This window comes from Elephantulus edwardii, unplaced genomic scaffold, assembly GCF_000299155.1.
Source record: "Elephantulus edwardii isolate Elephantulus edwardi_28Jun2011 unplaced genomic scaffold, EleEdw1.0 scaffold00031, whole genome shotgun sequence".
Classification (NCBI taxonomy): domain Eukaryota; kingdom Metazoa; phylum Chordata; class Mammalia; order Macroscelidea; family Macroscelididae; genus Elephantulus; species Elephantulus edwardii.
The window spans coordinates 17,262,077-17,277,013 of record NW_006399781.1 but is presented as its reverse complement, the minus strand read 5'-3'; the positions used below and the strand labels follow the sequence as shown (position 1 = coordinate 17,277,013).

Sequence of the window (14,937 nt, the reverse complement as noted above, 5' to 3'; positions counted from 1 at the left end):
GTGTGTCCTTTGCCATTCCCTATCACTCCTCCCTGAGAGAGACTTCACCCTGATTCATAAGGAAAAGGGGATGGCGTATTCTCTTAGCTACTTCCTACTGAAAACAGACGCTGTGGGTTTCAGGGTGAAGATCTTCTCTCACTACTCTAAAGGGCCCCTTTGGCAGTAGGAAACACATAGACTATTATGGTAAATAGCCAAATTTAAAATGTCCAAATACTATGGGCATGTTGCTAGGAGGGGCTATTCCTTGGAAAGGGATATGATGCTAGGAAAGATGGAGGGTTGGTGAAGGAACGATCCTCAACCAGGTGAACTAAAAAGACTGTTGTAATGCGCTCGTGTGTGTAAGGAAGTGTGAGGACAGAACAAGGTTCAGATTTTTGTTCAAAGGGTCACTACGAGTAGTCGTACTTAACTTGATGGCACCTAACAACAACAGTAGCCAAAGGGTGTGGACTTGTGCTGCCAACCCAAAGGCAGATTGTTTGACTCCACCCGGTGACCCATGGGAAAAAAATGAACAATCTTCTCTCATATAACTTAGAGCTTCGGAAAATCTGCTAGAGGATCAGCTAGCTATGTGTCGGTTCTAACTCAAAAGCACATACCAACAATAGCATCTACATCACTAGGGAGCTGTAGTGTAGTGGTCTTTAAGTAGCTGCACTGCTAACCCCAAAGCCACACATTTCTGACGACTAGATACATGAGTGTCTCCTTGGGAGAAAAATGGGCAGTATTTTTGTGCTATTTTACAGCATTGGAAACTCAGTGGAGGTTCAATCATTAATTGACTCTGACTTGATGACAATGAGAATTGTTTTTGTTAGGTGCCATTGAATTGATGATGACTCATAGTGACCCTGTGAATAACAGATCTGTACCTTGTCCTATCCTGTGCCATACTTACATTCTCTGATACACTTAGGCCTATGGTTAGTCACTGTATCAGTTCATCTTGTTGAGGATCTTCTTCTCTTTCACCAATCCTGCACCCTCCCAAGAATAAAGTCCTTTTCCAAGGATCATCCCCTTTTAACAACATGCCCAAAATATGTGAGATGAAGCTTCACTACTCTTGCCTCCAAGGTGCACTTTCTCCAACTTATTTGTTCTTTTGGTTGTGTTTGTTGTTAAGCTTCCTTGAGTTGAGGATGACTCATAGAGACCCTATAAGCAATAGATCTGAATCCTATCTCATCCTTTGCCATCTTCATCATCCCCAATACGTTTTAGCCCATTGCTGCAGTCACTGTGTTAATTCATCTGGTAGAGGATCTTCCTCTTTTTTGCCAATCCTCCATCTTTTAAAGCAGATGTCCCTTACCAAGGAATAGGATCTCCTAGTATGTGAGATGAAGCTTCATCATGTTTGTCTCCAAGAACAACTCTGACTGCACTTTCCCCAAGATGTATCTGTTTGTTCTTTTCAGTACTGTTCTGTAATACTACAATTCAAAGGCACTGATTCTTTTCCTGTCAACCTTAAGTCATTATCCAACTTTCATAATAACTAACTGAAAAGACATGGCTTCAGTTATATGCACCTTAGTTTTTTAAATTGACATCTTTCCTCCTCAACATCTTTGAGAAGTTCTTGACAGAAGATTTACCAAGTGCAATATATCTTTTGGTTTCTTGACTGCTGGTGCCAAGGGTATTGATTCAAGATGAAACGGCTAACTTCACTCCTCTCTCATGTTATCTACTGTCCAGTGGTGAGTTTTATTTTCTTGAGGTTAAGATGTAATCCATAATGAAGACTGTGGTATTTAACTTTCTGCACCAAGTGTTTTAACTCAATTCGGCAAGAAAGGTTGCCATCTGAATAATTCATGTTGTTGGTGAATTTTGCTCCAATCCTGCCACCATGTTCTTCATAAATTCTACCTTTTAAAATTATTTTCTCTGCATACAGATTGAATGGATATGGAGAAACAAAACAGTCTTGATACACATTCCTACTGATGTAACTACTTCTGAATGTACAGGTTTCTGAGGACTCAACTCTCACAAAGCTCATTGCCATTGAGTTGAAATTGACTCAGAGCTGTTCCTTCAGTGGGTTTTCAGAGGTTGTAAATAGCATTCCTTTCTCTCTAAGGATAGATGGTGGATTTGAACTGCTAGACCTTTGGTTGACAGCACAACTCCTCACCCACTAGGCCACCAGACCTCCAGGAGAAGCAAAGTAAAATTTGTACAAAAAAGGTATATTCAGAAAAATGTCATCTATATACCTTTCATTTCCTTTTATCTTTGCCAGGTTCATTTTTTTTCTGGTTTGTCATATGTTACTTTATGCAAAAATATGCACTTGTACCTATTTCTCCCACAAAGATATCATACTACACATATTATTTTGACTATGCTTATTTTATTTTAAACTAAGCAAGGTATTATGATGTAGTTTGGGAGATGTGTGAATCTAAGTGGTTGGAATTCACCAGTTGTTCTCTGGGGGCAACATGAGTAGTTTCCTCCTGTGAGATTTAAAGCCTGAGAAAATCTGAGGGGGAGCCACTTTTTGAGTGGGAACTGACTCACGACCTATATTTTAATTAGCAACATGTATCACAGAAAATATTTATTATCAGTTAATTTAGATTGTTCCCACTTTGTTCACAAATGAACAGCCCTCCACTGGTTCATATACCCTAGTTTATGCACCTATTACTGTTTAAACAATTAGTCCCAATATTTTAAATGAAAAAGAGTACATTAACTTTTTTGTATTATGAGAGATTGATTTTTAAGATAAATTCCAAAAAGGTTACGTTTTACTACTCTGTGACTCACAACTGAGCCTCTAGTGTGTATTCAGAGATGGTTACAAGGGAGATTATCCATCTTCTCCCATGAAATAGCTGGTGAGTTCAACCTTCCAGAAAGGTGCTGCCTTTGGGTTAGCTGTGCAACTCCTTACAAACAGACTATGCCACCAGGGCAAGCAATTGTTATACTTTTATATTAGAAATATTTTTTCTTCAATTCCTGAACAATTCAGGCTTAAAGATAAAAAATGTGGTTTTGATTTGCATCTCTCATTTTGCCAGTGATCAGGAGCATTTCTTCATGTGTCTGTCAGCCACTGGAATATCTTCCTCTGTTATAATTCTTTCCATGTCTTTTGCCCATTTTGTAATTGGGTTATCAGTATTTTTCTTGTGGAGGCCCAGGAGTGTTCTGCAAACTTTTGTTATTAAGACTCTTGTCTGAGATGGTATTATCAAATGTTTGTCCCCAGCCAGTGGGTTTTCTTTTCACCCTGTTGGAAAAAGGTTTTGATGCACACATGGATTTAATCTTTAGAAGGTCCCATGCATCAATTTTATCCTCTTTAGATTGTGCATTTCTGGTTGTATTTGGCAGTCTCTTTATAACGTGGACTAGTGCTTTTAAGTTTGATACCAGTTTGTCTCTTATGAACCACAATGAGGTACCATCTCACTCCAGTAACAGTGGCAAAGTTTAACAGGGCAGCAAGTAATAAATGTTGGAGATGATGTGGTGACAAAGGAACTCTTATACATTGTTGGTGGGATTGTAAAATGGTACAACCATTCTGGAAGACACTTTGGCGTTTTCTCAAAAAGCTGAAGATAGAACTTGCTTATGACCCAGCTATTCTACTACTTGGGATAGGCCTGCAGGGTTGATTCAAGGAATCCTGTGACATGGCCTCAAGGAAATGGAAGCTACAAAGCCATCTGATACAACAACCTATCTCACGTACAATAGCTGGTTCCCACCTGACAGCATCAGCAGCTAGCACCAGTGGCCACAGCCAATCATTGAGCTACTTGACCACTTCCCCTGCCAAGAGACAGCCCCTTCCCACCAAGAGAGTAAAAGCTGATTCACCATCAGCCCATGAACAACTACTCTGTCCTTTGCTGCCCCTCTCCAGCCCAGAACAATGAACCTCGTCTAAGAACTCCCAATACAAAGCTTCTTTGCTTACTTTTGGTTTCTGCACTTTACATCTGGTACTGAACCCGGGAAGAGTGTGTGCTCCCGATCTGCTCCTTCACCTCAGACCAGGACCCTCCAGAGTCCAGCCTCCTCCTGCCAGCACTAAGTCCACGTGGTCTCCCCACCCCTCCTTCCCTGCTCTGTCTCTGGGCTCCCTGTCTGCAATCATGGCCATGTCAGGGATTCCCGTTTCTGGGGCCATAGCATCTGTGAGGACACCCCAGCCACCTTGCTGCCCTTCTGCCTTTCCTTCTTGGTGTGGACTGATTGTTGAGATGCTGACATCCCTCCACACATTGCTCAGGGACAGGATGGGTGATGGGATCACAAGTGTCTAAATTTGACCCTAAATCACTGCTAGGCTGTTTACTTTCCAATTGGCATGAAGTAAAAAATTACTTAGACATAAGAAAAAGAAAAGGGTTGTTTTCTACTCTTGTCTCTTGGCCTCAGGACCCACTTGATAACTGCCTCTGTTGGCCACCAGATGGCTCTTTAGATTCTGATATCCTGATGGACTTAGACAGCTATTGTCACAGGTTAGGCAAAGATTCAGAGGTTCCCTATGTCCAGACCTCTGTTCAACCTGTTCCACTGCACACGTTTCTCACTTGGAAAAATCCAAAACTTTTTTTCCTTCTGTTGCTGCTCCAACTCTGACCCTATCCCCTTTGATCTGGATCCGCCTGAAGATTTGGCCTGACTCCCATCTGATCAATTGCACCCACTGTGCCTCTGTATAATGCTAAACCCCCTCCATACTCAAAATCTCCTCCCAGTGCAGTACCCTCTTGCTCTTCTCCTGTTAGTTCTCATACATGCTCTCATGACCTGCTATCTAAGTGCTGTCCACTTTCCCCATCTCCTGCATTACTCGGCCCCCTATGGAAGGTTGCAGGCACAGAAGGAGTTTTTGTGTCCATGTTCCCTACTGAGTTGTCTGCTATTTAAAATGCCTCAATTCCTTTTCTTCTAACTCCACTCTTTACCATAAAGAATTTCACTAGCTAACATGAGCTTATGACCTTACCTGGCATGATATCCATGTGATCCTCACCTCTACCCTCACACCTGATGAAAAAGACCACATTTTAGCAGCTTCCCACACATACGCAGACCAGACACACCTCACAGACCAGACAATGCCTGCAGGTGCACTAGCCATCCCAGATGCAGAGCCCAACTGGGACTATCAACATAGCCAAGAAGGCAGGTGCAGGTATGACCGTATTATTCAGTGTCTCTTAGAAGGTATGCAGAGCACTGCCCAGAATGTCATTAATTATAACAAACTCTAAGAAATAACACAAAGACCAGATGAGAACCTAGCAGTTCTCTTAAATAGACAACTGAAACTCTAGGTCAATATACACACATAAACCCTTCTGCACCAGGGTCTACGGTTTTAGCCACCCATTTTATAACACAATCTGAACTTGACATAAGGAAAAAAAAACTAAAAAAAGCTGAGGACAGACCACAAATGCCCATCTGCAATCTTTTAAGCATGGTTTTTAATGTTTTTCATTCCAGGGAGGACAAAGCTGAAGTAATAAAACAGGCTCAGATGCATCAAAAAAGTAGCTCTCCAGACCCAAGCCATTGTAGCTATTCTCTGCTGATACAAGGTAAAAAGGGGCCTCAATGTGATCTCCCTTCAAAATCTACCCCGCTGAGTGCATGCTACAAGTGTGGCCTAGAAGATCACTGGGCATGGCAATGCCCACACCCCAGCTGCCAGTAAAGCCTTGCTCACCCTGCAAGCAAACAGGACACTGGTGAAGAGACTGATCCCTGGTATCAAGCTCATCTTCTGTGCTTCAACGTGGAGAACAAGCGGACAGCCACCCAGTAGTCCCACTTCTTGAGCTCCTTGTCCTAGTGGATGAGGACTGAGGCTGCCCAGACTCGAGAACCCCTATTATCCTTGCTGGGCTCAAACTGACTATAATGGTAGCGGGTAAGTCTGGTTCATTTTTTAAATCCTTTAAAGGACATCATGGTTGGGAGGGTGAAGGGACAATGCAGGAGGGGAAGGCCCTTTATGAGGTGTATTGATTCAGTCACTGAGGTAATTGGGATGGGAGTGTCAGGGACAGTGCGACTGGCACAGGGCTGTTGTACATAGGGTCACTATGAGTTGTAAGTCACTCGATGACACATAACAATGAAAATTTACAGTTATTTTTTTAATTTACATTCAGTGTGTTTCATTTTTAATAAACCTTCTCAGGCACCATAACTCCTTCCCAGGTCGCTGTCATGGGAACTGATGGAAAGCCTACTTACCCACGTAAGACTCCTCCCTTACAGTGTGTGTTAAAATCCCTTTAAAAAAATCCCTTTCACACTCTCCTTTTTAGTTATGCCCTGCTGCCCCGCATGCCTACTGGGTAGAAATATTCTCCAAAATCTCAGCACCACAATTTCTCTCTCTCCAGGGCCTTCCTTCTCCCTTCTTCTCCTGCTATTTCCTCACCTATCAACATCCTCTGCCTCTAACTCCCCTTTACCTCCTGATATTGTTAATCCTGTAGTCTAGGATTAACTCAAAGCCAGTAGTAGCCTCCTACCACTCACCGGTCCGTCTCTCTCTTAAACAGCCTACTAAATTTCTGTCACACCCCCAGTTTCCTATCTCATAATTTCATCGTTGTGGAATCCGCCCTATTATTACCAGGCTTCTCAGCCAAGGCCTTTTAATACCTATGAACTCCCCATGTAACACTCCCATCTCACTGGTATGCAAACCCTCAGGTGCTTACAGGATTGTCCAGGACCTACATCTCCCCATCCACTCTGTTGTAGTCCCTAACCCCTACATTTTACTTTCTCATATACACCCCCCCCAACTACACATTTCACTATCCTTGATCTTAAGGATGCCTTCTTTATCGTTCCTTTACATCCTGACTCCTACTTCTTGTTTGCCTTCACCTGGACTGACCCAGACACCCACACAGAACTGACATGGACAGTACACTTCTTTGGACAGGCTCTAAGCTGTGACTTCCTCTCTATCTTCTTGTCTCCTAGTATTGTATTGCAGTATATTGATGACCTGCTTCTCTGTAATCCATCCTTGGCCCTATCACAAAAACATACAGGAGCTAAACTTATTAATTTCCTTGAAGAGTTACTGTATCTCCTTCTAAAGTGCAAATCTCTTCCTCTGAAGTTACCTATTTAGGAGTCTTACTACCTTCTCTAAAGCTGAGCACTGACCGCAAATCAGTCATTCAGACATTACAGCCACCAGAGTCAGCAGCTCAGATACTTTCCTTCTTAGGCATAAGAGGCTTTTCCACCATTGGACCCCAAATTTTGCAACCCTAGCCCATTATATGCAGCAGCCAAAGAAACACTTATTGCCCACCCCCCACCTGTCCACTTCTACTCTTTAAAGCCTTCTGCACTTTGCATGATCCTGCCACTCTTCCATTATCCCTTCCTAACCTGAATCTACTCTTTCACCTTTTCACTGATGGAAAGCATGGGAACACAGTAGGCGCTCTAGTGCAGCCAGTAGGCCCAATCTACTGTGTGGTGGCATATTTATGCAAATTAGACAACTATCTGAGGTTGGCAACCCTGCCTCTGGGCCTTAGGGGCAACTGCGGAACGCACCGAAGAAGCCCTCAAGGTCACCCTCTCTCAACCTATCACCACCGTCTTCTCATCTCATAGGCTGGCTGAACTTTTTAACCACCAATCTCTATCCTTTTTAGGTCCACCCTGGCTCCAGGACTTTCACCTGCTTTTCACTGAAAATCCTTTAGTCTTTATACAGGCCTCACCATCCTCCCCCCACCCCCCCAGATTCTCTTCTCCCTTTGGATCTTCTTGTTGCATCCCACTCTTGTCCTGAAGTAATTGATTCTCTATCTTCCCCCTGCAAAGGCCTGATACTCCTTTATGTAACCCTGATATATCACTGTAGATGGCAGCACAGCAGTAGGCCCCGATGGATGCAGCTTAACCTGTTGTGACTCATACATGTATGCTAGAGGCCAGCTGCCTCCCAGAAGGTACAATTCAAAAAGCTGAATAGCCCTCACTAGAGCCCTCATCTTAGCCACTGACTCAAAATATGCTTTCTTAATAGTACACTGTCATTTCATTCTTTGGAAAGAGCAAGGGTTTCTTACCACCAAGGGATCCCCTGTTGTCAATGCTAGCTTAATTTCTAAATTACTGAAAGCTCTCCTCTTTCCTGCCAAGGTAGCTATTTTACACTGCAAAGATCACCAGTCCTCCTCTGATTCTGTCTCCATAGGCAACACCAAAGCAGATGCCACAGCTTGAGGCCTCACTTCCCCCTCCTCGTCCACTGCTCTAGTCTTACTCCTTTCTCCAGATATTAAGTCCCAATTATTCCCTAGCAGAAACTGACATCTTACGGGCAAGAGGAGGATGCATCACACCTCGAGGTTGGATCTTCCTTGGTGATGAAATTGCTTTACCTGTCTACCTCTATCCTCACCAATATCCACAATTTACTCCAACTGGACGTGAAGTCCTCCTCTGCTTCCTCCAACTTCTTAATATCTACCCTTTCTCTCACTACAAAAATACAACTAGTCCACTCCTGCTGTTCCTTCTGCTATAAAGTTTCACCCAGGGTGGCCTCTGGACTCAGTTCCTTACCCACCAAATGAGAGACCATCTACCTGGTATCAACTAGCAAATTGACTTCACTCACATGCCTAGATACAAAAAGTGGTGTTACCTCCTAAGCATGGTAGACATCTTTTCAGGATGGATAAAAGCATTCCCCACTGCCCATGAAACTCCTGATGTAGTTGCATCAACTTTAACTGAACAGATCTTCCCTCGCTTGGCTTAACCACCCATATCCAATCTGACAATGGCCCAGCTTTTGTCTCATGGGTTGTCCAGCAAGTGTTGACAACACTCAACATCATCTGGAAACTATACATATCATCCCATCCCCAATCCTCTGGAAAAGTAGAATAGGCAAATGGCCTTCTCAAGGACCAGCTGACCACACTCAGCCTTGAGGTAAAGCTCTCCTTGCCTACACTACTTCCCCTGGCTCTAGCTCACCTATATGTACTCCATGTTCATATTTAGGGCTAAGCCCCTTTGAGATTGTTTATGGTAGCCCCCTTTCTTTTAACTCCTAACTTTCCACAGGAACCTCCTCCATTAGCATTTTATCTACCCTACCTCACCTTGGCAGCTCTGCGTGAGCACAGTGATAGGTCCCTTCCCTCTATCATCTCATCCTCTAATGCAATGCCTGCTTCTCCTTTACAGCCTGATGACTCAGTCTTTCCTAAAGACCTCCACCCTAATTCCCTTCAACCTTGCTGGTCTGGCGCCCATACAGCCATCATAACAACTCCAACTGCAGCCAAGATCCTAGGTCAATCATTGTGGTATGATGTTTCCCACCTCAAACGGTCACCTGAAGAACCTGAAATGCCACTGAATGGACATTGACCCAACTGGGCCCTACCCAGTTAGAGTTCACCAAAACTCCCACTGACTCTTCTCCTTGCTCTAATCCTTCTCTTAGCTCTTCAGATGAGTTCAAGTAAAATCGCTACCTACCTGTGGAGGTTCTACATCCAGGAAACCTGGACTAAAAATACCACCGCCCACAGTCATTATGCTACTACATCTGACTGCCAGCCAGAAGGAAGCCAAACCCCATCTGCATTAACCTCAAGTACCACCATTCCTTAAAATCCTTAACTGTAGGGTTCTTAATTCCAGCTATTTGCTTCCTTTATGACCAAATACATGATTATTTCAAATGATGGCCAGAAACCTACGGTGGATGCCCTTACTCATCTTGTAAAATCCATTCAATTAGTGAAGGTAGGTATGACATAACCCCAAACCCAAATCCTGTGCTCAATGATTTAGGATCAGCCATGTTGCCTACCATACGGGGAGTAGAAGCTAAACTGTGTAACTGGCACCAAGATTCCTACCTCTCAGCTACTCTTAAGATCTTTTGGGTAGACACCTGGGTAGTACTGAAGTTATCCAGCAGCTAGCTGATCTACCAGAAGATATTCTCCAGCAGGAATCTTCTTTAGATTCAGTCTTAACCACTCGTACATCTCACCTTTTTTTCCTGGCTCCTGCTAATCTGCCAGGATGTTAATCTTCTTAATCATACAAGTATTGGCAATATTACTGATTGCTTTCTTTGTGCTTTCCTGGATTGTTCACCCCTGCTGGCAATTCCACTTGCCTCTGCCTTTGATAAGTCATCCTCCTCCTCACCTCCCTAAATGAAATTTCCCTCTTTCAGCAAGGCCCTGACTCAAACTATTCCTTTTGCTATTTCTCAAGTGCCACACCACCTCCCCCTAGTAATACTTCTTTATTAGTGTCTTCAGCTTTACACGCTCTCCTGGTGGATTCTTCTGGTGTAAGAATATACTGTATAAACCTGTCAACACATCTTCCCCCTTTCCATGCATTGCTGATGCCTTATTTCCTCAGCTTATGATGTATGGCCAAGAATTATCCATGCTTCTCACACCTGCCATCCAACAAAGAACTCGAAGAACTGTGTTCCTCTTAGTTATAGCTGGTATCTCTCTTGCATCCTCTAAGCTGCAGCAGGCCTAGCTGGTGGAGGTCCAGGTTACTCCCTTACAGCCTTAGCCGAACTGGAGCACAAATTCCAAATAGCTATAGATGCCTCTGCTAACTCTTTAACCTCCCTCCAATACCGGATAAACTCTTTGGCCTAGTTAACTCTTCAAAATAGGTGAGTCTTGGACCTGCTAATAGCAGATAAAGGCGGAATCTGTTTGTTTCTCAGAGAACAAGATTGTTATTATATTAATGAAACAGACCTGGTTGAAGAAAATTTTGATACCCTGATCCAACTCCGAGACGAGTTAAAACAGACAAAAAAAAATGCCATCTGGATCCAACCAGGGTGGTGGCGGTCACTGTTAATGACTTGGCTAGCCGTAATTATAAATCCATTACTAAGAATCTGTCTTCTATTTTTCTATTAGTAGCACCATGACTACTAAAATTTTTGCAAGCTTGTATCCATGAAATTTCTCGTGTTGAAGTTAACCAGATGTTGCTCCATCCTTATGCCCATCTCCTAGCCTTTCTCCCCCATCCTCATGATGACCTCTTTATGCAGGAAGCAGCCAGAGAAAATACGTCACCCCTATATAACCAAAAAGGCTGGGATTATAGGCCTGCAGGGCTGACTCACTGAATCCTGTGACATGGCCTCAAGGAAATGGAAGCTACAAAGGGGATTTCCCAAGCTGTCTGATACAACAATCTACCTCACCATCTGATGCCACAACCTACCTCGCTTACAAAAGCCAGTTCCCGCCTGACACCTTCAGCAGCTAGCGCCAGCAGCTGCAGCAAATCAGCAAGCTACATGACCACTTCCTCTGCCAAGAGAAAGCCGGCCTGTGTCATCAGTCATTGCCCCAAAGCTCCAGCAGCTGCAGCCAATCAGCAAGCTACACGATCACTTCCTCTGCCAAAAGATGGCCCCTTCCTATCAAGTGATTAAAAGGTGATTCACCCCCAGTCCACATGCAACTACTCTGCTCTTTGCTGCCACTCTCCAGCCCTGGACGGCAAACCAAGCCCAAGAGCTTCCAATAAAAAGCTTCTTACTTTCATATTCTGCACCTGTTTTACATTACAGGAATATACCCTGAGAAAATGAGAACTGAGGCACAAATGGAGATTTGTACACCAATGTTCATAGCAGCATTAGTCACCATCACAAGAACATGGAAACAACCCAAATGTCCAACCACAAACGAATGGATTGAGAAATTATGGTACATTCACACAATGGAATACTATGCAGCACACAGCACATACAGATATAAAAACAGCAGTACATTGCATTCCCATGTATACAAGAGGGGGCTTGGCAGCAGCATTGCCTCAAGCAGTAAGGAGCACACCTATGATCCACATCTATTATAGTTTTATTCTTAGGTGCCACTGAGTTGCTTACGACTCACAGTGACCCTATGTACAACAGTTCTGACCCCTGCTCTATACTGAGTCAACTTCAAATCTGACACACCTACCACCATTATTCCAGGAATGTCAATCCATCTCATTGAGAGTCTTCCTCTCTTGTGCTGTCCCTCCACTCCCCCAAGCATGATGCCCCTCTCCAAGGACTATTCCTTCCTTGCAACATGCCCAAACTATGTCAAAGCTTCTGAATCCTTGCCTCCAAGGAGCAGCCTGGTTTCACCCTCTCTAGGACAAACCTGTTTGTTTTCCAAGCAAACCAAGGTATATTTAATACTCTTCTCCAGCACTACAGCTCATAGGCATCAATTCTTCTTCTATTATCCCTAGTCATTGTCCAGCTTTCTGATGCACAGTAAGTAACTGCTAAGACCGTGACCTGGATCAGGCATACCTTAGTCTACAGATCTAGGTTACCACTAAAAGAAACCAGGGCTGTTTGGTAAAGTGGCTGCTTCCTGATCTGGGCAGGGAAATGTACAAGATGGGGCAAAAAACAATGTCCTGAATCCAAAACATACTCAAGCAATGATGGGGGTTATGTCAATAGGAAACAGACACCAACTGGAAGCTCTATTAGAGACATTTGGGCATCAAATAAAACACTTATTGTTATATGCTGACAAGTTGGATCTGAACTATAATAAACACTCCAGCAGGTTTTCAGAGGCTGTAAGTCATATGAGACATTGCCTTTCTCCGGAGGAGCAACTGGTGGATGCAAACCATGTACCTCTGGATTGACAGCTCAGTTCTTTATCACTAGGCCACCAAAGTTCCCTAGTAAAACACTATGAAAAGGAAAATAGAAACTACTCTGCATAAAGTAGAGAAGCTTGGTAGACATATTCAGTGGTCCAAGTTCACCTTATTGGTAGTGGAACAAACGAGTTATGTGGCAGTTAATAAAAAAAGAAACATTATTTTTCTGTTATTCCAGGCAAAGATAAATGGCCTAAGTGTAATCTTAAGAAAATTCCACATAAAATCAAACTAGGTTTATCAAGGAAAGCCTGAAAAAATGTTCTAATCATACCAGACACAGAAATACGTGAATCTGACCTATGTTCTTTTGCTCTAAGACATATTCTCAGGACAAATGGTGAATGGTGTTTGGGTTCAAGTTAATATCCTGTCTTTATGGTTTGTATTCTTTTGGAGGAAGATGTACACACACACTGAAATACTCAGGGTAGTAGGCTTCAAATCGACAACTTTTTAAGTAGATCAGTAGAGAAAGGCCCAACTTTTTGGTTAAATAACTTTTTAAAATTCTTCAAATCCAAATAAAGTCAGTGAAAGTCATTTTCATGTAAGTAGGATATTCTGCATGAATGACAATCTAATTATCAATTTACATAAAATGGGAAATGGTAATGCTTGTTGTGATTTTTAAGAGTGTGTCAACGTTGCTGCTGGACATTATGACAACTCTTGCTTTTTGCTGGATCAGCATCCTACATTAGGCTTGTCACCACTGATCTTGTCAACACTGATCTCTGGTTCTTTGGATTTAGGCTAGTAGCCTGTCATCTTGTATTTATCAGTTTTCACAGCCAACACCTTACCAATCTGCTGATAGTCTATGCAGTTATGAGGGTCAAAATATTATCCTCATGTCTAATCCACACAGTTGGGACTTGCTAGCCTCATTAATCTGTACTAGTCAATACTTTGAGATTAGCTAGTTTTACATCCCTACAGGAATCCAACCTAACTAAATGTCAATGCCATATATAAAAATGTAATTAAGACATAATAAAGTACCTATGTGCAAAGAGCTAATGTTTGGCTGTCAGATTAATAAAACATTGTTTTATGATTAAACACTATGTTAACAAAAGTAACTTTGCAAAAAAAAAAAAAGTAACTTTGCATCTAGTGCATTTTCTTATCTATTGTAATTACTGTCATTGCTTCCTTTGCCACAATTCTCTTCAATGTTTTTAACTTCTATGGGACATTTTCAGTGCTGCTGTAACAGAATCATAGGTGGATAATGTCAATAAAACAATTTGCTTTCCTCTAGTTTAGTATAAATTCAGCATATAGGGTGTGGGAGGATGTTATTTTTCCGTATTAGTTCTGGAGGAAGGTCTTATCTCTTTTGAGTTTCTGTTTCTGGGTGACCATCATTCATGTAGAATTTGGCATCTCTCTTGTCTCATCTCTGCTTACTAGACTGTGTTTTATCTTTATCTCTCAAAAAAGACTGATTCAAAATGCACCCAATTGTTCCTCATTAATAAAAACAATTTATTCTCAAATGGGTTATAATCACAGGTATAAAGATTGAGATTTAAAAAAATATTTTTATTAAAACCAATTTCCAATGAAGGTATAAACAGTAGGTGGATGCAGTATAAACCAATGAGGTTAGGAAATAATTTTTCATGATACTACTTCCTTTCTACTCCATTCAAAAAATTTCTAGAAATTGTTCATATATGCTGCCTCTTTTTATTTGAAACCATATTTTATGATGATTTGAGTAAAAGTGGGCTAAGAAAATTTTTCATCCAATCATTCACACATGTTGAACTATATGAATTCCAATACTCAGTGTAATCACATTTATTACATTTCCTCCCTTTACTAATGCTTTCCATTAATTTTTCCATACCTGTCTTTCCTTTCTTTAGTAACACTGTGCTGATCACCTTCTAATTTTGTACTGCATTTCCTTCCACTCAAATCAACTCTTCTATTGGTTGGGAGCAGATAGTTTTGGAATAGCTTTGAAAAGAATGGTAAACAAGTGTTATACTAAAAATTCTTCTGGTCAGGGATGCAGACACATGAAAAATCAGAATATATTTTGCATTGTGACAGCAGAAAAAGCCTATCATGAGTTGTTGTTGTTGTTATGTGCCGTGGAGTCGCCTGCGACTCATAGCGACCCTATGTACAACAGCCCTAAACTCCGCTCTGTCCTGT

At 42.2% G+C, this 14,937-nt stretch overlaps 1 protein-coding gene across 1 annotated transcript in view; it reads right to left on the bottom strand.

Moving 5' to 3' along the window:
- The window catches only part of LOC102856691 (testis-expressed sequence 15 protein-like), a 64,307-nt gene that overhangs the window by 12,364 nt on the left and 37,006 nt on the right, over positions 1-14,937 (bottom strand). The window lies entirely within an intron of this gene.